The following is an 8,178-nucleotide window of genomic DNA, read 5'->3' as shown; positions in this document are numbered from 1 at the left end:
TAAATGGATTTTAAATTATTTTAAAATAAAATTTAATAAGAAAATTAATTTTTGAAAACATCAAAAAAATTTTGGCAAACAACTTAAAATCACTTCAGATAAATCACTTTTATCTAAACTTAGTCAAACGCCCTACAGCTTTTAATCAAAATTACTTCTCCAAAGTAAATCACTTTTTTTAAAAATTACTTTTTCAGAAACTATGCTAAACGGGTGAAAGTGTAATACAGTGGAGCATAATTAAGCAAATAAATAATTAATTAATTGAAAAAAAGGGAAAAATGGAGAGAGCTCTCAGTCAAAAATAAAATTGCCTAGCTGCGTATAGAGGACTTTTTTCGAAAATAACCCTTTGAAATTTCGTAATTGGCAAAATAACCCTGTGAAACTTTTATTTGTGAAACTAACCGTCCTCTCGCCACCTCGGCCGCCACATGAGCATTTCTCACAAAGACGGTGACTCGTTCACCGTCTTTAGTCTAGCGTCACGAAGACGGTGAATGGTTCATCGTCTTCTCTAGGCGTGGACCATTCACCGCCTTCTCAGCAATTCCCCGCGTATCACCCGCCTTCTCAGCAATTCCCCGCGTAGCTTAAGGTGCCTGAGAAGACGGTTACTCGTTTACCGCCTTAACAAAGGCGGTGAATCGTCTACCGCCTTATCTAGGCGTAAACCATTCACCTCCTTCTCAGCAAATCCCCCGCCCAACAGCCCGGGTTTGTGTCATAGATAAGACGGTTATGACAAGACGGTGAATTGTTCACCGTCTTTTATCTAAAGTAGGTAAAGGCGGTGAATCGTTTATCGCCTTATCTAGGCGTAAACCATTCACCGTCTTCTCAGCAAATCCCCCGCCCAACAGCCCGGGTTTGTGTCATAGATAAGACGGTGAATTGTTCACCGTCTTATCTAAAGTAGGTAAAGGCGATGAATCGTTTATCGCCTTATCTAGGCGTAAACCATTCACCGCCTTCTCAGCAAATCCCCCGCCCAACCGCCCGGGTTTGTGGCATAGATAAGACGGTGAAGCGTTCACCGTCTTATCTGACGACGATGACTCGTTCACCGTCTTTAGTGCAAACACAACGCAGTCCAGGACTTAGCCCTTTTTTTTCCCGTGTTTGTGGATTTGCACTAAAGGCGGTGAACGGTGAACCATTCACCGCCTTTAGTGCAAACAGCACCAGGTACTGATTTAAGCTTGGTTTTTTAAAAAATTTTAACAAGTTTAACGCAAGTTTTTTTACGATAATAAATATTCCAACAAGAAACACAACAGATCGAGTGGAATAAAAAGATACATTCAACAGGATAAAAATATCAAAAAAAACCCCGAGAAATATACAAATATGCACTAAATTAAGTATTATATAATATTATACAAAGTCTAAATTATCGAAATCAAAGATATACAATTAGCCTCTCGATCGTCCTCTCCCTCGACGTCCTCGGCCACGTCCTCGTGCACGGCCACGTCCACGTCTACGGCCACCCTCTACAACGAGATCAGCAATAGGTATGTCATCAATTGCCTCGATATCGGCCATCTCATCGAGATCCGCAATCATAATGCCCTCGCGATGCTCCGGTATCGCCTGAGTCTCCTCAATAGTGGCTGGTCTAGATGTTGGGCGGGTCTGTGATGAAGACGCGGCATGACATCGAGAATAGACGAATGTAAAGTGCTCTCTAGAGACTGGCGGCGGCAAAAGCAAGTCCAAGTCCAATGGCCTAGTAGGAAATCTCTCAGGGGCAGCGGGCATATCAGCAACATCACTAGGAGATGGAGATCCAGCAGATGTCGGTGTCTGACGGTGGTGATGACCAGATGTCGATGCATGTCCAAAATCTCGACCTCTGATATCAGTGGCGATAGGTATAGTAGGAATGTACTCCGGTACACTATCAAGATCGATATCCATGCCCGTCAATGCCTCCATCACTGCATCGTAAGAAGGTCGATCATGAACTAGGCTTCTGATGCTATACTGTGTCTGTCATATAGTGTCCACCTGCATTATAGATAATAACTCACTTTTGGCAATCTATATTATACAAAAGATTAAAAAAATAATAAATGGGCTGAGTGATCGTACCAAAGCTCTCTCGATCTGGCCACGAGGCTGGTAAGTCAATGGTGGACGCTGTACTGGACGAGAAATCTATCGTCTCGTGATATGCCAGTACCACTTCATATAAATCGAGGTCGCCTGTACCGAGTCATCACCGACAATCGGATGCTGGTCAATAATGGCCTGTAATCTATCTCCCCATCTCTCGATGTGTGCAGCATGAAAGTGAGCCCAACCCTCATCTGGCCGCCCCTGAGAAGTGTAGCGTCGGATGGTCTCCACCGGAATGGGTATATGTTGGAGGAGACCAAACTGCCGTAGGACTCGATCCGGCACGTGAAGCTCAACGATATGAAAACAAATCAGTGTCATCCGAGATCGCTATACCTCACTGCCCTATACACAGAATACAGGTAGCGCATTTATAATAGCATCTGTGTATGGCCGCCATGTCATCTGTGAAAAATCCAATATTAGTCAGCTAAAATATCAGTTGAAATAGTCAAAAAATGGTTGCATTAATATGTACCTGAGTCTCTCTCTGTTGGTCTAACTCATCACTGTAGAACTCAATATCTGTTGTTCTAACGTTTGCTGCAAAACGTAACCCACCGGCATTCGTCTACCTAATATTTAAAAAGTATATTTGTTAGTTGCTGTAACATACCGAACTTCTAAAATCATGAAGTCACGGTATACATTTAAATGGTTCCGGTGAAGTTGCGGTGGAATGTAACATACCGAATTTTAAATATAAAAATGAAAATAAATAAAATAGTGTGAGATACTATTTTTATTAGATTTAGAGGAGTAAAACATAAGTCAAAAATGACTTGTGCTGAAATCGGACTGAAAACAGAAGATTTAGAATTTTCTGTTGGAAACGGGGCAGATAAATTAGCAGAAAATGCACAGTCTCAGAAAATTATGAAAATTGGAGGATAAGTCAGAAATATTTTTATGAGGCTAGATTTGAAGTTTCATATTTTTCTGACGCCCGTAGAGAGAGAAATAGCATCCGAAAGCTATCTGATAAAGATTGCAGTTCGGTACAGTTTTCAGTGACCAAACGGGGTCGAAACTGAAATATTAAAATTTCTTTGGACTTATTAAGTAAAACCGAGCATGCCTGTCAAATTTGAGCTCAATCGGACATTCAGAAGGGCTCCGGCGAAAAATAAACTGTCCGTAGTGAATAGTGCGTAGTTGAGGGGCAAAATGGTAAAAAGGGTTTAAAACCCTTTCTTCTTCTCCTTCCCCAACCGAGGCTGCCCCAAACCGCATCACACACACAAACAAACACGCATGGAATGGAAAGGAGAAAGCTCTCTTTCTCTCTCTAAATCTCTCCCAAAAAGAGAGAAATTGGTGGAGATTGAAGCTTGGCGATGAATCGTCTTCATCTTCTTCATCTTCTCCATGGTTTGGAGCTATTTTTGAGATGAGCTTCTCGATCCCTCTCATGGTAGATCTCCAAAGCTTTATGTATAATTCATAGAAATGGATTTAGTAGCATTCCTATATGCTAATTAGAAGTTCTATTGCTTGAATCCAAGGTTATATTGTGTATTCTTGCAATACTTGAAACCTAGGGTTCAAAATGCAAATTTTGCTACTAGTAGGGTTTGATCTCATTTGACCCTTCGTAAACCTAATTGTTAGGTAAACAAACGCGTTGGCGAAGACGGTTCGGCGATTCGTCGAGCCGTTGCGAAGTTATTAAAGAAACGGACGTTAGGCTTCGTATCCGCCTGCAGGGCCGAGGCGATGTTGTAAAGTCGTGAAAATGGATTTGTAGCATCGTGGCATCAAACCGAAGACCTATAATTTTCGGGGCTGCGAAGCGGAGGACGGTTGAGGCGCAACTACGAAATCGGGCCCAAACGGGTACCGGGCGCCGCGGGAGGCCGATTGCAAGTGTCGACAAGCAATCGGAACGCGAATCGAGGTGGGTTGTGCTTACCGAAGCGACTAGGTCGCCTTTATGTCTAAGCAAATTAAGAATTCGGGTTGATGCATATAAGCGTTAAATAATGCGTGTTAATGTAAATGCTAAGTAGAAATGCATAGTGAGCAAGTTACATAATGCTAGTATTATGTCTATAATGTTTCATTGAGCATATTATTAGTATTCATGCATTATAGGGTATTGGCACTATACCAATGATAATGAAATATTTGAATTTCTATCAATGTTGAGAACCAATGAATAGTAGTATGTGAACATAAAAACCTATGAATGCATGAATTTATTGTGAACCAAGACAATAGTGGATTTGTGACACTATAATCAGAGTATTGGTTAGCATTGAGATTGAACTTATGAAACTAGCATAAAGAGCTAGTTAGAGTTAAAGTGTGCAAGTTACATAATGCTAGTAATGCATGATAATAATGTAATGCTAGTAATGCATGATATGATGTAAATGCTGAAATAGATGTATATAAAAGATTATATATATACGCATGTAAACTAGAAGGATGCATGTAAATATAATGCATAGAATGAAATGCATGTTGATAACATATTCATGTAGAAATGAATGTTAGATAAAGTGCCTACTAATGTAGGATATTATGCTAGATTTATGAAACATGAACTTGGTTGATAACTCTAGCTTGATTAGAGAAATGACATTGGAAAATAGGATTGTATAATTGGAACACTCGGTATGGACAGGTAGCATGTGAACTAGATCGAGTGGCATCTAACTATTGTTAAAGAACATAGGTCGTGAGTAGACCTAGAATCAAATAGATCGAGTGGCATCTAACTTATTGTTAAAGAACATAGGTCGTGAGTAGACCTAGAAGCAAATAGATCGAGTGGCATCTAACCTAATGTGAATAAACATAGGTCGGACATAGTGATGTTGAACAACCTAGTGTTAGTGAACATAGGTTGAATAGTAAACCTAGAGTGGCATTGAACCTAGGTTGTTGAGTATAGTGGTAGCAACCATTAGGATGTTTTAGGTCGACAGCATAGGGTTGGCTATGGACCCTCGACCTGTGGAAGTGGATTCCGGAATCCCAGGACTTGTGCTATGCTAACCTTGGTATCAAGGCTAGGGCGTGTGCGACGATTTCGCCGTCGAGGTTGATACCAAGGATGGACTGGGGGTGAATGCGCAAAGATCACCTCCCGGGGCTTGAACCATTGTCGTGGCGTGTGCGACGATTTCGCCGCCAGATGGTTAAGCAAGTTTGTGGATTATGCCGCTGTAAGGGAAGTGAATTATCGAAATCCGAGGATTAGACTTCGAGTGGGATCGACTATTTGTCGAGTTGGTGTGCTTTGGAAAGTCCGAAGATGATCACAATGTATAAGGTGCATTGAGGAGGTGTCCGCGAGAGCACCAGTGCAAAAGCTGCACTGGAGCAGAAATGCTCTCGGGGACCGGTCCCTGGCGGAGAGGGACCGGTCCCATCGGGCTGGGCTGGCGAGGATCCTTGGTGCAACCGGTCCCTGGCGAACAAGGACCGGTTCCCGAACGTTGGTCCAGCGAGAGAAGCCGAAATTTGGCTAAGTCCCGGAAGTGTTGCTCTCAGGAACCGGTCTCTCGGACAAGGACCGGTCTCCCGGGGACCGGTCTCTCAGGCAAGGACCGGTTCCCGAACGCGAAATCCCCTCTGCCTGGTTGTGCAGCTTTCGGGGACCGGTCTCCCCGACCTGGGACCGGTCCCTCACTGCGAAAATGCCCTGTGAGGGCTGATTCGGAAATTGAAAAGTTGAGGGGCTTAGATGCAAAATGGCTTATATTAGGGTTGGGGGACCTCCTTCCCTCTCTCAGATGTCTCTCTCTCCCTCTCACTCTCACGTTCTCTCTCTCTAGAAACAAAAAAAAAAGAGAGAGAAGGAGAAGAAAAAGGAAAGGAGAAGAAAGAAGAGGAGAAGTAGGAGAAGAAGTAGAAGAAGAAGAAGATCAAAGTGGTGAACCTCTTCACCATCTTCTTCTCTTGTTGGAGCTAGGCCTTTAGAGGTAAGCTTCTAACCCTTTAATGGTATTTCTCGGGTTTTGAGGTTTTGTAGCTAGGAAGTGGTTCGAATGGAACCTATTAAAGCTAGAGTGGTGGTTCGAGCTCGCAATCGAAGCTCGCACCACGGGTTTTCCCGCCGTTGCTATTCCAGGGCACGATTTTGGATACCGAGAAATCTAGGGTTTTGATCTCGATTGATGGGTCCTAAACCTAATTGCTAGGTCCCTGAACGCGTCGGCGAAGACGGCGCGTCGATCCGTCAAGCGGCTGCAAAGTTAGAGCCACGGTGACCCCGGAGCTTCGGTTTCGCTCGGCGGTCTAGCGAGGCGTCGAGAGATCGGTGAATTGCAAGCGAGGAGTCGCGGCATCACCACGAGGTGGGGGAGTGCCATCCCGAAGCAGTCGGGCTGCCTTTTATGTCTGAGTGTCATCGTCGATCCCTTTACATATTGTACATAGCTTTATAGGGTGTTAAATGCAATTGTACATATCCTTGCATGCTAGTGATAGTGTGAATTATGGTTACATGATTATGAACCTAGTATGCATGAGCCGAGCGTTGCGAGACAGTTAACCCTATATCTGATGAATATGATTATATGAATAGAGAACCAGAACGAGTGGCATCTAGTTAACCCTAAACCTTGAACGAGTGGCATTAAATAGTGCGAGAGTGGCATGAGAACACTAGTATAGTGAGATACTAGGTTGCTATCACCCCTGGTTGGTTAGGTTGTTCCCAGTACATGAGATTGGACCGAGCTCACTTAGCCTGTCTGCACCTGTGGAGGTAGCTCCTCACAGATAGTGCACTCCGGAGCCTAGCACGCGAAGGGGGCCAGTGTAGATGCCCTTGGACCAGTGTAGTGTCCGCAGGCGGTCTCGGGGATGGTGAAAAGCTAGCCACCTCCCTAGGAGATTGATACATGTGAGTTGTGAGCGAGCTTCGTGTTCACCGAGAGATTGGGTAATCAGTTGAATGACTTTGTTGTTGAACATGGTAGTATGATAGTCAGCCTTCTTACTATGAGTTCCATGCATGCATTTCACTAGATTGAGGCATTGATAGATTATAGTTGTTCGTTACTGCTTTCAGTTTTATATACATATCTCTCTATTTGCATATCTATTTATGCCTGCTTAAGACCTAGTGGGGAGATCGGCGGAGTCGGTGGCCGAACCCACTGGGAACTATTCGTAGTTCTCACTCCACCATGTTGCAGGTCCGAGTTCGAGCGTCCCCGGCGAGGATCGCGGCAAGCGCTTGGCGCCCTGAGCATTTTGGTAGCTTACTTCCTATGCATTAGATCACCCTGTACCTATTTTGAGAGTAGACTGATGTAAAGGGTGAGGTTTGAGTGAATTGTATTATATACATGTTGTACAGGTTTGGAAAGAATGTAAAAGAATGGATAGTTGTGTAAATTAATGAGTTTATAATTAAGTACATCTCTCTTTTATCACTTGTAAGCTTTACATGTGTTGCTTGCCCTTATTTGATTAGCACTGTTTGTGCTCTCGTAATTGTGGTGGTTAGTTGATTGTGTATGTCGCCAAGTTGTTTCCTGGGAACTTGTGTACACAATCTAGTCGTGGAGCCTTGGGCGAACAGAGGAAACTCTGTTCGTTCGGCGGTCCGTTCGCCGTGCCCGAATCGTGCCAAATAGGTAGCGGACTCGGGGCGGGGCGTGACAGCCGCTAGATCAACTTGGGCTATTGTTGGGTGAGGTGCGATTCGTTCGCCGCCAGATGGCCAAGTCAAGGGACTTGAACTAGTGTTCGGCGTGTGCGACGATTTCGCCGCCAGCTGGTTAAGTCACCGAGAGCGGCCAGTGCGCGGACTATCCGCGAATGATTGACTCGAGGCCGAGTCGGGTGGTTAGCTTGATTAGGTTAATAGAAACCTTATAAACTAGTGATAAAGATAAGAGCTAAGGTAATAAAGACCTTAGAGGCAATGTGAACTTGAGTTGTGAACTAAGGTAATAGAAACCTTAGAGTAAAGTTATGAGCTAAAAGTAGCCAAGTAAACGTAGAATCAAATGATCTACTAGAGTTGCATGAGTTGCATATTGCATATTGTTAGGCCTGACATGTATTTCAATTGAATATATATATATATAT

At 43.7% G+C, this 8,178-nt stretch overlaps 1 long non-coding RNA gene across 1 annotated transcript in view; it reads left to right on the top strand.

Moving 5' to 3' along the window:
• LOC109725455 overlaps positions 3,341–8,178 on the top strand; it is a 5,043-nt gene continuing 205 nt past the window's right edge. The window contains exons 1-2 of the long non-coding RNA XR_002220269.1: positions 3,341–3,538; positions 3,736–4,048. This is a non-coding gene — a long non-coding RNA (uncharacterized LOC109725455). The remainder of the gene's footprint in view (positions 3,539–3,735; positions 4,049–8,178) is intronic.

Source organism: Ananas comosus, linkage group 20 (assembly GCF_001540865.1).
Source record: "Ananas comosus cultivar F153 linkage group 20, ASM154086v1, whole genome shotgun sequence".
Lineage (NCBI taxonomy): Eukaryota > Viridiplantae > Streptophyta > Magnoliopsida > Poales > Bromeliaceae > Ananas > Ananas comosus.
This window is presented reverse-complemented; position numbering and strand designations above follow the sequence as displayed.